This window comes from Pan paniscus, chromosome 3, assembly GCF_029289425.2.
Source record: "Pan paniscus chromosome 3, NHGRI_mPanPan1-v2.0_pri, whole genome shotgun sequence".
Classification (NCBI taxonomy): Eukaryota; Metazoa; Chordata; class Mammalia; order Primates; family Hominidae; genus Pan; species Pan paniscus.
The window spans coordinates 110,380,873-110,400,027 of NC_073252.2; the positions used below are offsets into that span (position 1 = coordinate 110,380,873).

The 19,155-nt window shown below is 39.2% G+C and overlaps 1 protein-coding gene across 3 annotated transcripts in view; it reads left to right on the forward strand.

Annotated features, from left to right (window-relative positions):
• ALPK1 (alpha kinase 1) overlaps window positions 1-19,155 on the forward strand; it is a 144,400-nt gene that overhangs the window by 8,106 nt on the left and 117,139 nt on the right. For all 3 annotated transcript variants that reach the window (XM_063603872.1, XM_063603874.1, XM_063603871.1), the window contains exon 2: window positions 10,452-10,503. The gene's annotated coding sequence lies outside the window, so the exon portion shown is untranslated. The remainder of the gene's footprint in view (window positions 1-10,451; window positions 10,504-19,155) is intronic.

Below are 19,155 nucleotides of genomic sequence, written 5' to 3' on the forward strand. Positions count from 1 at the left end.
GCCATTTTCATGATATTGATTCTTCCTATCCATGAGCATGGAATGTTCTTCCATTTGTTTGTATCCTCTTTTATTTCATTGAGCAGTGGTTTGTAGTTCTCCTTGAAGAGGTCCTTCACATCCCTTGTAAGTTGGATTCCTAGGTATTTTATTCTCTTTGAAGCAATTGTGAATGGGAGTTCACTCATGATTTGGCTCTCTGTTTGTCTGTTATTGGTGTGGAGGAATTCTTGTGATTTTTGCACATTGATTTTGTATCCTGAGACTGCAGAAGTTGCCTATCAGTTTAAGGAGATTTTGGGCTGAGACGATGGGGTTTTCCAGATATACAGTCACGTCATCTGCAAACAGGGACAATTTGACTTCCTCTTTTCCTAATTGAATACCCTTTATGTCTTTCTCCTGCCTGACTGCCCTGGCCAGAACTTCCAACACTATGTTGAATAGGTGTGGTGAGAGAAGGCATCCCTGTCTTTTGCCAGTTTTCAAAGGGAATGCTTCCAGTTTTTGCCCATTCAGTATGATATTGGCTGTTGGTTTGTCATAGATAGCTCTTATTATTTTGCGATACATCCCATCAATACCTAATTTATTGAGAGTTTTTAGCATGAAGGGCTGTTGACTTTTATCAAAGGCCTTTTCTGCCTCTATTGAGATAATCAAGTGGTTTTTGTCTTTGGTTCTATTTATATGCTGGATTACATCTATTGATTTGTGTATGTTGAACCAGCCTTGCATCCCAGGGATGAAGCCCACTTGATCATGGTGGATAAGCTTTTTGATGCACTGCTGGATTTGGTTTGCCAGTATTTTATTGAGGATTTTTGCATCGATGTTCATCAGGGATATTGGTCTAAAATTCTCTTTTTTCATTGTGTCTCTGCCAGGCTTTGGTATCAGGATGATGCTAGCCTCATAAAATGAGTTAGGGAGGATTCCCTCTTTTTCTATTGATTGGAATAGTTTCAGAAGGAATGGTACCAGCCCCTCTTTGTACCTCTGGTAGAATTTGGCTGTGAATCTGTCTGGTCCTGGACTTTTTTTGGTTGGTAAGCTATTAATTATTGCCTCAATTTCAGAGCCTGTTATTGGTCAGTTCAAGGATTCAACTTCTACCTGGTTTAATCTTGGAAGGGTGTATGTGTCGAGGAATTTATCCATTTCTTCTAGATTTTCTAGTTTATTTGCATAGAGGTGTTTATAGTATTCTCTGATGGTAGTTTGTATTTCTGTGGGATCGGTGGTGATATCCGCTTTATCATTTTTTATTGCATCTATTTGATTCTTCTCTCTTTTTTTCTTTATTAGTCTTGCTAGTGGTCTATCAATTTTGTTGATCTTTTCAAAAAACCAGCTCCTGGATTCATTGATTTTTTTGAAGGGTTTTTTGTGTCTCTATCTCCTTTAGTTCTGCTCTGATCTTAGTTATTTCTTGCCTTCTGCTAGCTTTTGAATGTGTTTGCCCTTGCTTCTCTAGTTCTTTTAATTGTGATGTTAGGATGTCAATTTAAGATCTTTCCTGCTTCCTCTTGTGGGCATTTAGTGCTATAAATTTCCCTCTACACACTACTTTAAATGTGTCCCAGAGATTCTGGCATGTTGTGACTTTGTTCTCATTGGTTTCAAAGAACATCTTTATATCTGCCTTCATTTCATTATGTACCCAGTAGTCATTCAAGAGCAGGTTGTTCAGTTTCCATGTAGTTGAGCGGTTTCGAGTGAGTTTCTTAATCCTGAGTTTTAGTTTGATTGCACTGTGGTCTGAGAGACAGTTTGTTATAATTTCTGTTCTTTTACATTTGCTGAGGCTTGCTTTACTTCCAAGTATGTGGTCAGTTTTGGAATAAGTGTGATGTGGTGCTGAGAAGAATGTATATTCTGTTGATTTGGGGTGGAGAGTTGTGTAGATGTCTATTAGGTCCGCTTGGTGCGGAGCTGAGTTCAATTCCTGGATATCCTTTTTAACTTTCTGTCTTGTTGATCTGTCTAATGTTGACAGTGGGGTGTTAAACTCTCCCGTTATTATTGTGTGGGAGTCTAAGTCTCTTTGTAGGTCTCTAAGGACTTGCTTTATGAATCTGGGTGCTCCTGTATTGAGTGCATATATATTTAGGATAGTTAGCTCTTCTTGGTGAATTGATCTCTTTACCATTATGTAATGGCCTTGTCTCTTTTGATCTTTGTTGGTTTAAAGTCTGTTTTATCAGAAACTAGGATTGCAACCCCTGCCTTTTTCTGTATTCCATTTGCTTGGTAGATCTTCCTCCATCCCTTTATTTTGAGCCTATGTGTGTCTCTGCACATGAGATTGGTCTCCTGAATACAGCACACTGATGGGTCTTGACTCCTTATCCAATTTGCCAGTCTGTGTCTTTTAATTGGAGCATTTAGCCCATTTACATTTAAGGTTAATATTGTTTTGTGTGAATTTGATCCTGTCATTATAATGTTAGCTGGTTATTTTGCTCATTAGTTGATGCAGTTTCTTCCTAGCATTGATGGTCTTTACAATTTGGCATGTTTTTGCAGTGGCTGGTACTGGTTTTTCCTTTCCATGTTTCGTGCTTCCTTCAGGAGCTCTTTTAGGGAAGGCCTGGTGGTGACAAAATCTCTCAGCATTTGCTTGTCTGTAAAGTATTTTATTTCTCCTTCACTTATGAAGCTTAGTTTGGCTGAAAATGAAATTCTGGGTTGAAAATTCGTTTCTTTAAGAATGTTGAATATTGGCCCCCACTCTCTTCTGGCTTGTAGAGTTTCTGCCAAGAGATCCGCTGTTAGTCTGATGGGCTTCCCTTTGGGGGTAACCCAACCTTTCTCTCTGGCTGCCCTTAACATTTTTTCCTTCATTTCAACTTTGGTGAATCTGACAATTATGTGTCTTGGAGTTGCTCTTCTTGAGGAGTATCTTTGTGGCTTTCTCTGTATTTCCTGAATTTGAATGTTGGCCTGACTTGCTAGATTGGGGAAGTTGTCCTGGATAATATCCTGCAGAGTGTTTTCCAACTTGGTTCCATTCTCCCCATCACTCTCAGGTACACCAATCAGACATAGATTTGGTCTTTTCACATAGTCCCATATTTCTTGGAGGCTTTGTTCATTTCTTTTTACTCTTTTTCCTCTAAACTTCTCTTTTCGCTTCATTTCATTCATTTGATCTTCAATCACTGATACCCTTTCTTCCAGTTGATCGAATCGGCTACTGAAACTTGTGCATTCATCACATAGTTCTTGTTCCATGGCTTTCAGCTCCATCAGGTCATTTAAGGACTTCTCTACACTGGTTATTCTAGTTAGCCATTCGTCTAATCTTTTTTCAAGGTTTTTAGCTTCTTTGCAATGAGTTCGAACTTCCTCCTTTAGCTCAGAAAAGTTTGATCATCTGAAGCCTTCTTCTCTGAACTCGTCAAAGTCATTCTCCATCCAGCTTTGTTCTGTTGCTGGAGAGGAGCTGCATTCCTTTGGAGGGGGAGAGGCGCTCTGATTTTTAGAATTTTCAGCTTTTCTGCTCTGTTTTTTCCCCATCTTTGTGGTTTTATCTACCTTTGGTCTTTGATGATGGTGACGTACAGATGGGGTTTTGGTGTGGATGTCCTTTCTGTTTGTTAGTTTTCCTTTTAACAATCAGGACCCTCAGCTGCAGGTCTGTTGGAGTTTGCTGGAGGACCACTCCAGACCCTGTTTGCGTGGGTAACAGCAGCAGAGGCTGCAGAACAGCAAATATTGCTGAACAGCAAATGTTGCTGCCTGATCGTTCCTCTGGAAGCTACGTCTCAGAGGGGTACCTGGCCGTGTGAGGTGTCAGTCTGCCCCTACTGGAGGGTGCCTCCCAGTTAGGCTACTCGGGGGTCAGGGACCCACTTGAGGAGGCAGTCTGTCTGTTCTCAGATCTCAAACTCCGTGCTGGGGCAACCACTACTCTCTTCAAAGCTGTCAGACAGGGACATTTAAGCCTGCAGAGGTTTCTGCTGCCTTTTGTTCAGCTATACCCTGCCCCCAGAGGTAGAGTCTACAGAGGCAGGCAGGCCTCCTTGAGCTACGGTGGGCTCCACCCAATTTGAGCTTCCAGGCTGCTTTGTTTACCTACTCCAGCCTCAGCAATGGCAGGCGCCCCTCCCCCAGCCTTGCTGCCACCCTGCAGTTCGATCTCAGACTGCTGTGCTAGCAATGAGTGAGGCTCCGTGGGTGTGGGACCCTCCGAGCCAGGCATGGGATATAATCTCCTCGTGTGCAATTTGCTCAGTTGGAAATGCAGAAATCATCCGTCTTCTGCATTGCTCACGCTGGGAGCTGTAGACTGGAGCTGTTCCTATTCGGCCACCTTCCAACCACATCTTTTATTCCTCTCCAATACCCCAGATGAAGCTAAACTTCAGTAGTGTCAAGTTACTTGTTCTTTCCCAACCATGCCATACTCTTGTCACCACTATTACTTTTCTTGTTGCAAGACCATTTCCTTCGTTTGTGGCCTATTTTATTTCTAAGACCCAGCTCAAGCATCACTACCCCTGGGAAGACTTGACTTACATGACTGCTTTCTACTGAAGTCAGTGGCCACTTTGTCCTGTTAGGTTAGCCATTTCTTAGGACCCAGAGATTTTCTCTACTCAATAACTTATTAAAATAAATTGTGATGATTTCTTCATCTCTGTACACAACTAGCTCTTTTTGAAGATCAAGACTATATCTTTTTATCTCTGAATTCCCAGTACCTAGCCCAATGCATGACACATTGTAGGTGGACAATACAGATTTGCTAAATAAATAAAATTTCATGGATCTCTACTGTCCTGCTCAATTTTTTTTCTTTGAATGAGACTTACCACCGTTAAAACTCTCTAGCTCACAAATGATATTTTCCCCATGGGTTAAATTGAAAAATTAATTCATAAATTCATCAACATAACACTTGGAGAACTGCATCTATTTTCTTATAAGTATATAATAACACCTACTCAACTAGAGATGGTAGAAGATTGTAACATTTGAGAGGCTCCAGATCCTTCCAGATGCCTCCTTTGATTTGGTGTTGCATAACAAAACAACACACCCTGAATATTTGCTCCATTTAAATATATTTAAAGAGTCCCAAAATGAATACCATAGATTCTGTATCAGCAGGTATGTGTTTTAAAGCAGATTGTCCATAGCATGGCCAAGTTTTTGCTCTTGTTCTATCAGGTTATTTAAAAACAAGACTTTACTATCTATTCAAAATGACACCTGATCTAGGTCACCTTTATCAAGTGTAAATGGGAACCTGCAGTACAGGATGCTTTTAATATGATACATTGACTCCTTGTGTTAGTATCAGCTTTGTCTCTTCCTTGTTTTTTGGCCATGACCAAGTTAATCACTAACGGCCTTAATTTTCTCATCCATAACATGAGGATAACAACGTCCATTTTCCTTAAGTTTTTTTTGATAATTAAATGAGTTAATATATTAAGACCCTTATAGCAATGCTTGATAAAAACAAACAGTAGCCATTATTAAGTGCTATGTATATCCTACTGTAGCAGAGCAGGCTGGCACTGATCCTTGGTCACTTGCTGCTGAACTTTGGGATGGCAGAAGTAGCACTACAGAATCATAGAATCGAAAGGGACTTTAAAGACTTTAGCAAAAATCCCCAGCTTTAGAAAGGAGGAAACTGAGGTCTAGCAGGGAAAGGTGACTTGCACAAGTTCACACGTAGCTGGTTTGTGATGGAGTCAGGATTAGAATCCAGGTTACCCAGTGTGCAACGAATACAAAAAAGCACTCACTTGGAAGCAGGAGACTTACTGTGTGGTTGGGATCCACCATGAAGTGAATAGATCATGGGGTGGAGGAAATTCATGAGCAGGCAGTGTTTAAAGATGTAAGGAAGCAGCCCCCTTCCCCCACCCTAAATGACACTCTCATCTGTTCACCAGTGCTGAATAATGATAGTTAATAACAATAAGTGGCATGCATTATTCTTTAATAAGTATTTGTTAAGCATGTTCTGTGTGTCAGCCTTTCTGTTACAATGCTTATATATATTATCTTAATACTCACTACAGTTTTATGAGTTGACTATTATTGGTAGCAGTATTTACTCAATAAATGGTAATGATTACTATTTCTACCTCCTTGCTATGCTAGGCTGTTAGCATGACTCCATCTCTCTACCTCAGGCTGCGCACTTAATCCATTCTAACCCTGCTGGTTACCAGAACTGCCAATTCTCTGTTTAGATCTACTTTGCCTAAGATGACACACTTGCCAGAGCACACTCTCCCAAGGACCTGAAGCTCTGTCTGTCCTTCAAGGTGCCTTCCTGACTTTCACAGCCAGCTCCAGGGGAGGTTCTAACCTTACCCCACTCCCTCCTTCCGGCTATCAACTGCGCCATGCCTGCCCAATACCAAGGTATCAGAGATTTTTTCTAGGAAAGGGTTTTGATAAAGGTTAGCACTCACTGATGATGCTTGGCTATTGGGGTTAGTTGTTTGTGTTAAGTAGGTCGGGGCAGGCAGAGTGGTGAGGATGTCCAGCTTTAAAGTAAGGCTGAAAGAAAAACAGAAGATAGCATGTGTAGAAACATTACCAAGTTAACTGTAACATGAGTGACAGGAAGCACACACACCAAAATACACACAGGGGGTCACAGTGTTTTTCTAAATCATTTCTGAGTACACCTGGGCATCTCAATCTAGAGGCACAAAGACTGGTCAATTGTAGTCAGACAAAGAATACTTAGCTAAATTTTGAAAACTTATACTTTTTAAAACTTCATTAGAAATACTATAGCTATACAAAGAAAAAATTATAAAATATTCATAGTGCTTATTTCTTAGTAGGATCATAGATAATTCTTATGTTCTTTTATATATTATTTTTCTCCAAATTTTTTTTACAACAACACTGTTTTGCTTTCTAATGATACAATGTTTTAAAAATCTAGATTCTTTTTTTTTTTTTGAGATGGAGTCTTGCTCTGTCGCCCAGGCTGGAGTGCAGTGGCCTGATCTAGGCTCACTGCAAGCTCCACCTCCCGGGTCACGTCATTCTCCTGCCTCAGCCTCGCGAGTAGCTGGGACTACAGGCATCCGCCACCACGCCTGGCTAATTTTTTGTATTTTTGGTAGAGACGGGGTTTCACCATGTTAGCCAGGATGGTGTCGATCTCCTGACCTCTTGATCCGCCCACCTCAGCCTCCCAAAGTGCTGGGATTACAGGCGTGAGCCACCGCACCTGGCCTAGATTCTTAAAAATATATTAAAGACAAATACAGCACGGAGACTCTTTAAGATTTTAATGATTTAAATACTTCTTTATCTAGCCCTTGTCAGAAATCTGGAAACATTGAATAGGCTGGTAATACCTCTCATTTGCAAGCCAGGAGTTATTTGTGAAAAAGGAAGTCACAGTGAAAGAACAGAAAAGCCTTAGTTATTATGCAACAGACAGGTTTCAGAAGTCCCACAGTGTCTCAACACAGTTATCACCCCAAGTCATAGTTGTCAGAAGAAAACCTTGTTAAGACTACAGCTGCCCATGCACAAATTGAAAGTGAACGGGAGGAAACCAAGCAGTTCCTTCCAGCCAAGTTCCTTCCACAAGGCATGGCCCTTCCGGTAACCCCAACTGCTCCTATTCAGCCTCTTTTGAATGCCCAGCTCATCAAGAGTTGGCCTTTCATTTCACTCTGCTGACAAGGTTCAGTCATTAACAAAGGCCAACCAGGGGTTCAATGTGAACTCAAGTGCAGGTATCAAGTTACGGTTGAAAATATGCATCTGAAGTTTAAGGTGAAGTTTGGGCTGGAGACAGGAATTTGATGATTACCAATAAATATGTGGTATTTACAACCATGAACTGAATGAAATCACCGAGGAATAGGTTTAGATGGAGAAAGGAAGATAGTTTGAGACTGAGCCTTTGCATACTCCAACATCAAGAGATCTAGAAGAAGAGGAGGAATCAGCCAAAAAGACTAAGGAGTGATCAGTAATACAGGAGGAAAACCAAGAGAGTATGGTTTCCTGGAACACAGCAGAGGAGGGAGGCTTTATGTCACATGTTTTTGGCACATCAACTAAGATAAGGAGTAAGAATTGACTGCTGGAGGCCGGGCATGGTGGCTCACGCCTGTAATCCCAACAGTTTGGGAGGCCGGGGCAGGTGAATCACTTGAGGTCAGGAGTTCGAGACCAGACTGCCCAACATGGTGAAAACCCATCTCTACTAAAAATACAAAAATTAGTCGGATATGGTGGCAAATGCCTGTAATCCCAGCTACTTGGGAGGCTGAGGCACAAGAATCGCTTGAACATGGGAGTTGGAGGTTGCAGTGAGTCAAGATTGCCTCATTGCACTCCAGCCTGGGTGACAGAGGGAGACTCCCATCTCAAAAAAAGTAATAATAAGAAGAATTGACGGCTGGATTTAGCAACATGGAGTTGATCAGTGACTTTGACAAAATTTGTTTCAGTGGCATAATGGGACAAAAGTCTAATTAGAATGCGTTTAAAAGAGAATGGGAAGAGAGAGATTGGAAGCTCAAGTAGAGACAATTCTTTCAAGGAATTTTGCTAAAAAAGACAATAACTACTGATGAAAGTGAGATGAAGAGATTTTTCTTCTAAGATGAAAGAAAGAATGGCATATTTGTAAACAGATAGGAATGAGCCAAAGGAGAGCAAAAGCTTGACGATGTAAAAGATTGAGAGAGGAAGAGGAGAGAAATGCTGCTACCCTTGAATAGAAACACAGGTGGACTTAGTGCCCAAATGGAGTGCTTGGTTTTAGATAAGAGCATGGGTGGTCCCTCTCTGATAGCAGAAGGGAAGACAGAGTATGGGATGCAGCTGCTGTTAGATTCGTAGAAGGGAGTGGGAGCCTGTGGAAGTCCTCGTCTGATGAGGATGAGGATGGAGGAAGAAGAGACAGCGTGAAATAGTCACCTAAGTGAGCAGAAGGTAAACGGATCATAAAAGTACAGTAAGGGTTCAGGAGTAGGATCCATAGAGGTCCCAGTGGGATTTTAGGATTGTTGGATTTTGGAGACTAAAAGGGGACAAGATGGGTAGTAGTGAATAGCGAGAGAGATTCGTGAATTTGAAAATCTGGAAGAGTTGCTGTGATTGATGATAACAAAATTTAGGCTGTATGACCATGGAAGTGAATGACTGAGGTTGTGTCAAGGATAACATCTTTGGAAGAAAGGATTTCAAGGAATGGAGAATCCTGGATCATCACATGATTATTGAAATATCCAAGAATAAGAGTGGTTTGGAGAGACCAAGTGATCCAGGAGCCAAAATGCCCTGAGAACTGGCAGCTGATAGCAACAATGAAGGGCAGTGGGATAATAGAATCTGGTGACATGAATTCCAAAGGTGGGGATAGGAGTGTGTGAAAGCAAGGTTCATAAGTGGCAGTTAAGAACAGGAGACGTCGACCTAGGATGGTGGTTTAGGGGCTGTAGGAGAATAAGCTGGCCTTTGAGAGGGTTATAGGAGAGTTGAAAAATGTAAATTACTGGGAAGAGTAATCCATTGCCTTTTTTTTTTTTTTTTTTTTTTTTTTGAGACAGTCTCACTCTGTTGCCCAGGCTGGAGTGCAGTGGCCTGATCTCGGCTCACTGCAACTTCCACTTCCTGGATTCAAATGATTCTCCTGCCTCAGCCTCCTGAGTAGCTGGGATTACAGGCACGCGCCACCACACCTGGCTAATTTTGTATTTTTAGTAGAGACAAGGTTTCACCATGTTTTGGCCAGACTGGTCTTGAACTCTTGACCTCACGTGATCCGCCTGCCAAAGTGCTGGGATTACAGGTGCAAGACACTGTACCCGGCCACATTGTCATTTTAATATACAATAAAGTAGTAATTATTATTGCAAACTTCTTTAGCAACATTTTTGTATAAATAAATGGGGGATTCCCATTTTTCTGGCAGGCCCCAAAAGTAGTAAATAGACTTTTTTAAAGTCAGTGGATGAAAGTTGCAGAACTCCAGGAGATAAGATGTCAACCCCAGAGGTTTTTCAACAAAGTCCTTTTATTTCATGCATAATAAAATTATCAGATATGACCACCACTGATAGTTTGATCCTCTGATGGTGAGTTTTCTCTCCTTTATGGTTGAAGTTTAAGGAGAAATTTGAAGCCCTTTCCCCTATTTAAGGGAGGGAGGAAACCAAAAGAGGTTTGTCCCCAGTCAAGCACTCTGGACAGGATCTGGTCTCCCTTGATGTAACATTCCTCTTCCTTTTATATCTAAAGTGATGAACAGTGATGATACAATTGTAACTTCTCTGCACTCATTTGCAACTCAGGAACTTGATCTTCCTGTTCCCTTATCCGATGTTTCGAATAGCAAGCATGCAACAATGCTTGTGACATAATGCAAGAAATACAGTAGAGATTATTCCATCTTCTTATAACAAAGTCCTCTGTTTTTATGTCTTTTTCTTAACTAGGAAGTTCTTCTAAATCAGGAATGGATTGAAATCTAATGAACCGAAACTTTGGGTAAGTTTTCATATGAAACTTTTGAGTTAAGTTATTTTTTCCTAACTACATAGCAATACGTAGTCATTGTAGAAAATAGGAAGAGGAAAATAATAGAAAAGTACCACTTTAGAGGCAAACATTCCACATTTTATTGTATTTCCTTCTGATTATTCTTCAATACTTTTTAGAAATTGTGGTAAAATACACATAATATAAAATGTACCATCTGAATGATTTTAAGTGCACATTTCAGTGGTATTAAGTACACTCACATTGTTGCACTGCAATAACTACCATCCATCCACAGAACTCTTTTTTATCTCACAAATTTGAAACTCTGCATCCGGTAAACAATAACTCCCATTTCTCTCTTCCCCAGCCCCTGGCAAACACCATTCTCCTCTCTGTGTCTATCAATGTGACTACTCTAGGTACTTCATGTAAGTGATATCATGCTGTATTTGTCCTTTTGTGACTGGCTTCTGTCCTCAAGGTTCATCCATATGTCAGAATTGCCTTCCTTTTTAAGGTGGAATAATATTTTATTGCATGTACATACCAATTTTGTTTCTCCATTCATCCGTTCAGTGGACTGCTTCCATATTTTGGCTATTACTAATCATGTAATGGACATGGGTATATAAATATCTTCTTGAGTTCCTGCTTTCAATTCTTTTGGGTGTATGTAGAAGTAGAATTGCTAGATAATATGGTAATTCTATTTTTATCTTTCTGAGGAACTGCCGTACAGTGACAATACTGCATAAGAGTTCTGATTTCTCCACATCCTTTCCAACATGTTATTTTCTGATTTTTTCATGGCAGCCATCTTATTGGGTGTGAGGTAGTGTCTCATTGTGCTTTTGATCTGCATTTCTGTAATGATTAGTGATGTTGGGGACTTTTTCTGTACTTATTGGCCATTTGTATATCTTCTTTGGAGAAATGTCTATTCAAACTTTGCCCATTTTCTTTTTCAAGCTTTGTCTGCTTTATTCCACTACGTTAAGTAAGGCAAAACAGTAACCTGTCATTCATAAAGATCAAGGAATGCCTCCCATTCCCAAAAGGAACCAAAAAGGATGTTTCTTCACAAATGTGCATGACATTTATCATTATGCTGATAAGCACTTTAAACAACAACAAAAAAACTTTAGTGGATGAATCAAATAACAGATCCAAATTAACTTAGCTTTAAGTTTCCAAAATTGTAGTTTCAAATGCTAATGCTTTGCCCATTTTTTAATTGGGTTGTTTGATTTTTTTGTTGTTGAGTTACAGTTGTTCTTTATATACTCTGGATATTAACTCATTGTCAGATCCATGATTTACAAATATTTTTTCTCATTTCATAGGTTTCCTTTTCACTCTGCTGATTGTGCCCTTTGATGCCCAGAGTTTTCAATTTTGATGTAGTCTAATATATCTATTATTTATTTTGTTGCCTGTGCTTTCCATTTCATATACAAAAAATTACCAAACCCTATTTCATGAAGCCTTCCTCCTATGTGTTCTTCTAAGAGTTTTCTAGTTTTAACTCTTACATTTGTGTCTTTGATCCATTATGAGTTAATTTTTGTATGTGGTGTTGTAAAGTAAGGGTCTCACTTCATTCTTCTCTATGTGGATATACAGTTTTCCCAATACCGTTTGTTGGAAAAAACTATTCTTTCCTCATTGGATGGTCTTGGCACTCTTGTTGGAAGTCATGTGACCCTATATATGATGGTTTATTTCTGGGCTTCTTATACATCGATGGTCTATACTACTGTTTGGATTACTATGGCTTCATTGTAAGTTTTGAAATCAGGAAGTGTGAGTCCTCCAATTTTCCTTTTTTTCAAAATTGTTTTAGCTATTCCAAGTCCCTTGAGATTCTATATAAATTTTAGGATGGATTTTTCTACTTTTGGAAGAAAATGTCAGTGGTTTTCGATGATTTTTTACAGAGTTGCTATTACACTGTATGAACAGTTTTATATTTTGCTTCGTCTTACTTAAAATTATTACATATATATACCATTACAAAATAAATTTACTTATTATCCAAGCACTTCACAAACATACTTTACAGTGACTACATAAAGGAAATGTACAAATGGAAGTATAATTGAAAGGTCTGAAAACATGCCTCAAACCACAAGACGTGTGTATACTTTAGATACTATCGTCATAAAAATGAGAAGAATTTGATTCAAGACATTTCAGGGTATTAGGATGTGATATTTATACTAAGTGAGTAGAAAGGTATTAATAAACAATTGTATTAGTTTAAAAGACCTTTTTAAAGTATATACTGACACTACTTTTGACTAACTACAACTCTGGGAATCATTTATTTACTCAACAAACATTTATTGATTCTCTATAGTTTCTGAAGTTCTGGGAACCTAGGTATGAATTAAATAGGGTCTTCACCCTCGGGGGAAGGAAATAAATGCTGAAATTTAATGAAATTTTCATGTGTCATGAACTTTTACTTGCTTATTAAATCTTTGCATCAGTCCTATGAGGAAGTGGTGTTAACTCCATTTAAAGATGAAGAAACGAGTGTTCATTTCAGAAAAGCTGAGCTACTTATTGAAGGTGACACAGATAGTGAGTGTCAAGGCTAAGTGATTAGCCCAGGGTCATTCGCCTCCGAAGCTCATATCCTTTTCACTCCTCCAGGTTGCTTCTGTCACTTATGACCTAACATGGAAGACTGGAGTATATGCAACTACCATGACAGCAATTAATTCTGCCATATTAGAGTCAAGAAAGTCTTTAGAGAAGCACCTTTATAACCTAAGACTTGAAAACTGATGAGTTTATTAGATAAAAATGGGGAGAGGAACATTCATTCATTCATTTATGTGTCCATTCACACAGCTTCTACAGTGTGCTAGTCACAGCATGAGAAGCTGAAATGAAAAAAATGAGTGAGACACTGTGGTCACCCACAGAAGTCACAGTCTACTGGAAGACAGTTAAGTAACTGAATTATGACAGAGCATGATGTTAGACTCTGCCATACTGTTGAAAACAGAGTCCTGGGGACACCATTCCAGAGTACTAAGGGCAAGTTCACAGTGGCAGAAGCAACACTAATGGCAGGTAGTGCTGAGCATGGCAACTTGGACCCTCCACGCCAAGTTCAGGAGTTTGGGTTTCATCCTATAGGCAACAATGAGCCAGGAGTTTCTAAGTAGGAAAGTAACACCGTCAGTTCTGCTTTCTAAGAACCTATCTGGGCAGCACATGAAGCATAAAGAATGGGAACTGGGAAAGAGACAAGTGGCAGGAAGACCAGCCTGGAGGCTAGTGGTCCAAACTAAACAGGGAGAAACCCTGAAGCAGGCAGCAAGAAGAGAGACTGAGAAGCAAAGACCATACTTATGAGGTGAGGTTGGCAGCTTTGTTGCCTATAGGGTGTGTGCTGAGAGTAAGGAAGAATATAAGAGAACATGACCAAAGACTTTGGGGTCATGTACATGTTCAGAACCAGCATTGTTTGCAAGTTATGGACCCATGGAGCATTTAATAGATAAGGCTCTTTTGCATTAACAGTATTTCTATTTAGTCATTCTAAAATGACTATGTGTCTATTTTTATACCAACACCATGCTGTTTTGGTGACTATGGCCTTATAGTCAGAAAGTGTGATGCCTACGGATTTGTTCTTTTTGCTTAGTCTTGCTTTGGCTATGCTGGCTCTTTTCTGGTTCCATATGAATTTTAGAATTATTTTTTCTAATTCTGTGAAAAATGATGGTGGTACTTTGATGGCAATTGCATTGAATTTGTAGATTGCTTTTGGCAGTATGGTTATTTTCACAATATTGATTCTATCCATCCATGAGCATGGGATGTGTTTCCATTTGTTTGTGTCATCTATCATTTCTTTCAGCAGTATTTTGTAGTTTTCCTTGTAGAGGTTTTTCACCTCCTTGGTTAAGTATATTCCTAAGTAATTTATTTTTTTGCAGCTATTTTAAAAGGGGTTGAGTTCTTGATTTGAATCTCAGCTTGGTCACTGTTGATGTATAGCAGAGCTACTGATTTTGTGTACATTAATTTTGTATCCTGAAACTTTACTTAATTCATTTACCAGTTCTAGGAGCTTTTTGGATGAGTCCTTAGGGTTTTCTAGGTATACAATCATGTCATCAGCAAACAGTCACAGTTTGACTTCCTCATTACCAATTTGGATGCCCTTTATTTCTTTCTCTTATCTGATTGCTCTGGCTAGGACTTCCAGTGCTCTGTTGAATAGAAGTTGTGAAAGTGGACATCCTTGTCTTGTTCCAGATCTCAGGGGGAATGCTTTCAACTTTTCCCCATTTGGTATGATGTTGACTATAGGTTTGTCACAAATGGCTTTTATTACCTTATGGTATGCCCCTTCTATGCCAATTTTGTTGAGGGTTTTAATTATAAAGAGATGCTGGATTTTGTCAAATGCTTTTTCTGCATCTATTGACATGATCATGTGATTTTTATTTTTAATTCTGTTTATGTGGTGTATCACATTTATTGCCTTGCAGATATTAAACTATCCCTGCATCCCTGGTATGAAACCCACTTTATCATGGTCGATTATCTTTTTTATATGCTGTTGAATTCCGTTAGCTAGTATTTTGTTCTGGATTTTTGCATCTATGTTCATAAGGAATATTGCCCTGTAGTTTTCTTTTTTTGTTATGTCCTTTCCTGGTTTTGATGTTAGGATGATATTGACTTTATAGAATGATTTAGGGAGAATTCTTTCTTTATCTTTTGGAATAGTTTCAATAGGATTGGTACCATTCTTCTTTAAATGTCTGATATAATTCAACTGTGAATTCATCTGGTCCTGAACTTTTTTTGTTGGTGGCTTTTTAGTTACCATTTCAATCTCACTCCTTGTTACTGGTCTGTTCAGAGTTTCTATTTCTTCCTGGTTTAATCTAGGAGGGTTGTATACTTCCAGAGAGTTATTAATCTCTTCTAGGTCTTCTAGTTCATGTGTGTAAAGGTTTTCAGTAGCCTTGAATGATCTTTTGTATTTCTGTGATATTGGTTGTAATATCACCCATTTCTTTTTTTTTTTTTTTTTTTTTTTTTTGAGACGGAGTCTCGCTCTGTGGCCCAGGCTGGAGTGCAGTGGCGCGATCTTGGATCACTGCAAGCTCCGCCTCCCAGGTTCATGCCATTCTTCTGCCTCAGCCTCCCCAGTAGCTGGGACTACAGGCGCCTGCCACCACGCCTGGCTAATTTTTTTGTATTTTCAGTAGAAACGGGGTTTCACCGTGTTAGCCAGGATGGTCTCGATCTCCTGACCTCATGATCCTCCCGCCTAGGACTCCCAAAGTGCTAGGATTACAGGCGTGAGCCACCGAGCCCAGCCAATATCACCCGTTTCTTTTCTAATTGAGCTTACTTGAATCTTTTCTTTTCTTGGTTAATCTCACTAATGGTCTAACAATTTTATTTAACTTTTCAAAGAGCCAGCTTTTCATTTCATTTATCTTTTGTCTTTTTTGTTTCAATTTCATTTAGTTCTGCTCTGATCTTTGTTATGTCTTTTCTTCTGCTGGGTTTGGGTTTGGTTTGTTCTTGTTTCTCTAGCTCCTTGAAGTATGACCTTAGATTGTCTATTTGTGTTCTTTCACACGTTTTCATGTAGGTATTTAATGCTATGAACTTTCCTCTTATCACTGCCTTTGCTGTATCCCAGAGGTTTTGTAGGTTGTGTCACTGTTATCATTCTGTTCAAAGAATTTTTAAATTTCCACCTTGATTTTATTGTTGACCCAACAATCATTCAGGAGCAGGTTATTTAATTTCCATGTATTTGCATACAACTATAATTTTAATCATTGATATATTGAAACATCATAGATTTTGGGACAGTGGATTAGTGAGTTTTTTCCTAAGACAAAATTCAAAAAGATTAATGGATCTTTACTGAAATGAAATTCAAATACGAATATTTGTCAGTTGCATAATATGCACTGCTATTTTAATGTTCCACAAAATTTTCCATTTTTACAGGCCATTACTGAGTCTTATAATTTATTTAGACCTGTTCTGTTGTGTAGAGTGTCACATTTGTTTTCATTAGTAAGTATAAACACACTAGTTAAAAGTGAAATTGCTTATACCTGTACTGGTAAGTGCCACCAGTAGAGGGCGGCAGTGAGGCACTAGAAAGAAGAACCAACTTACTGTCAGAAATTGCAGAAAACCGTCAAGATGGGGGTTGATGTGAATGACGGCAAACATTTGTTGGTGTTGGCATCCTCATTAACACCCAGATTGGCTTATTTTATGGGCCAGAAGCTTTGACATAAACATTGTCACAGAATTTTCAGATAATCTGATAATGTACTTATAAAGCAAATTTCGTGGAAATTTCTGGTAAGACTGATGAGAATCAACATTAAGAGATATTCTAAAAATTTTACATTATTTCAAAGAGACAAGAGTATGAATTAAAATTAAGCATGTTGTTCTTGTCACTTCAAGAGTGTAGGCAGAGAATTTAATACTTTAGAGATGACAAAAGGCATCTTACCTTCTTTGAACACTACAGATATCCCTGAAATAAAAAGAAATATTTCCAACTTATCAACAGTAAGCAATGCACAGGATTAATCAACAAGATAGGTTACCCAGATTTAGCTTGCATCTGCTTTTATAAACATTTAACAACAACAAATATTTTTTGAGCACCTACTATGTGCTAGGAGTTATTCAAGGTACTGAGGTTATAGAAGGGAACAAAACAAACTCATTTCCTGCCTTCTTGGAGTTTAAATTATAGTGAGGAAGACAGATATTAAACAAAGTTGCATAATTAATTCATTAGTTACAATGGAGAAAAACAAAAAATAGGAAACAATCTATCACAGGGCCCCAGATCAATGAGTTTGGCCTCAAATCAAAAAGGGAAAATTAAGTGAAATTGAAATAGGACTCAAGAACGAATTAAGTTCTTAATATCCATTTATGTCATTTATTTCCCTTAAAAATAAATAAAATAGATAAGGTAAAATTAACAGATTCATGGAAATAACATTACTAAAGAGTATTTGAGTAGCTGCTATACAGCAATAAAGTATTTTGCCAACGTAAAGTGTTGTTAAAATGCCCCATGCCTGCCTGAGCACCTAAACTTGATTAAAGTCTGTGTCAGTCATCAGCCCAGCCACAGCCACCCCTGAGAACCTGGACTTCCTGCTGGCCGCAGTCACTTTCTACAAGGTCCCTCTGTGTCTTTGCTCTTGCTGTGCCCCACATCTCACCACATCTGTCTGATGTGCATCTCTTCACACTGCCATCCACCCCTGCTCCTCAGAGCCTACCCCTTTCACTTCCACTGTCTGGAGTCCTACCCATCTTTCAATGTCCTAGTCCGTCTTCTAAGCAAAGCGTATCTTAACTAAACCTCCTTTCCCTGTATAAAAAATCATTATTTTTTTCCTCAAAGTGGTAAATTAAACTACAAATCACAATCATTCTTTGCCCATTCTTTGCTTGGAATTTTGCTATATCTGAGCAGATTCAGTCTTTTATTTCAGACCTATTTGCCTGTCATCTCTAGTAAACCCTGAGCCCTAAAATTCCAGAACTATGTCTAATTCATCCTTATATCGCCTTACAGATCCTGGCAGATAGCAGGTATCCAGAAAATTTTGGTTAATTTGCATTATTGGTGCCACAAATCTTAATCTTTAACAATTTGATTTTTTTGAAAAGCATGGAATTGGTAATACACAGGCTATACGTTTTGGACAACATAGAACACACAAAAAATAAATGTATGTCAAATAAAGTTGCCATTTTTGCCTTTATCCTATTTCAGTTAAGATGAATATTTAGGAAATTACATAAAATTTTACTCTGTGAGAGGCTCATCTAGGAGTGAGGCAATTCTTGGAAAATATTAAGTTTGTCAGAGTCTGTAATTTGCTTCTACTCTCCTTATAAGCTAATGAGCTAGCCTGTTATTTCATGGATTTTGGCAGACGGCATGAAACTCCTGAGACAGAGACAAAAGGTTTTAGTACCCATAGTACATCAAGCAGCATGAACATCATGCTGACATCTGCTCCTCATGTCCTCCAAGTCCCACTGGAGTAGTAGTGAGTGGGCCAGTGGATGCTGTGCATGCAGTCAGTGGGTTTGTCTCTATTGCAGCCAAGGAACACTGGGCTTAGGGAGCCCACTGCTTTTATAAAAAGCCTGCTCTTGGCCAGGCGTGGTGGCTCATGCCTGTAATCCCAGTACTTTGGGAGGCCAAGGCGGGCGGATCACGAGGTCAGGAGATCGAGACCATCCTGGCTAACACAGTGAAACCCCGTCTCTACTAAAAATACAAAAAATTAGCAGGGCATGGTGGCAGGCACCTGTAGTCCCAGCTACTGGGGAGGCTGAGTCAGGAGAATGGCTTCAACCTGGGAGGCGGAGCTTGCAGTGAGCCGAGATCATGCCACTGCACTCCAGCCTGGGTGACAGAGCAAGACTCCATCTCAGAAAAAAAAAAAGAAAAAAAAAAAAGCCTGCTCTTTGCCCCAGTGAGAGACATGACCTCATTCCTCAAAGATGCTGCAAATTCTAATAAATTCCCAGGTAAGGAGAGGTTGGCCTGGCTTTTTTTGTTTGTTTGTTTGTTTGTTTTGTTTTGTTTTGTTTTTGTTTTTTCAG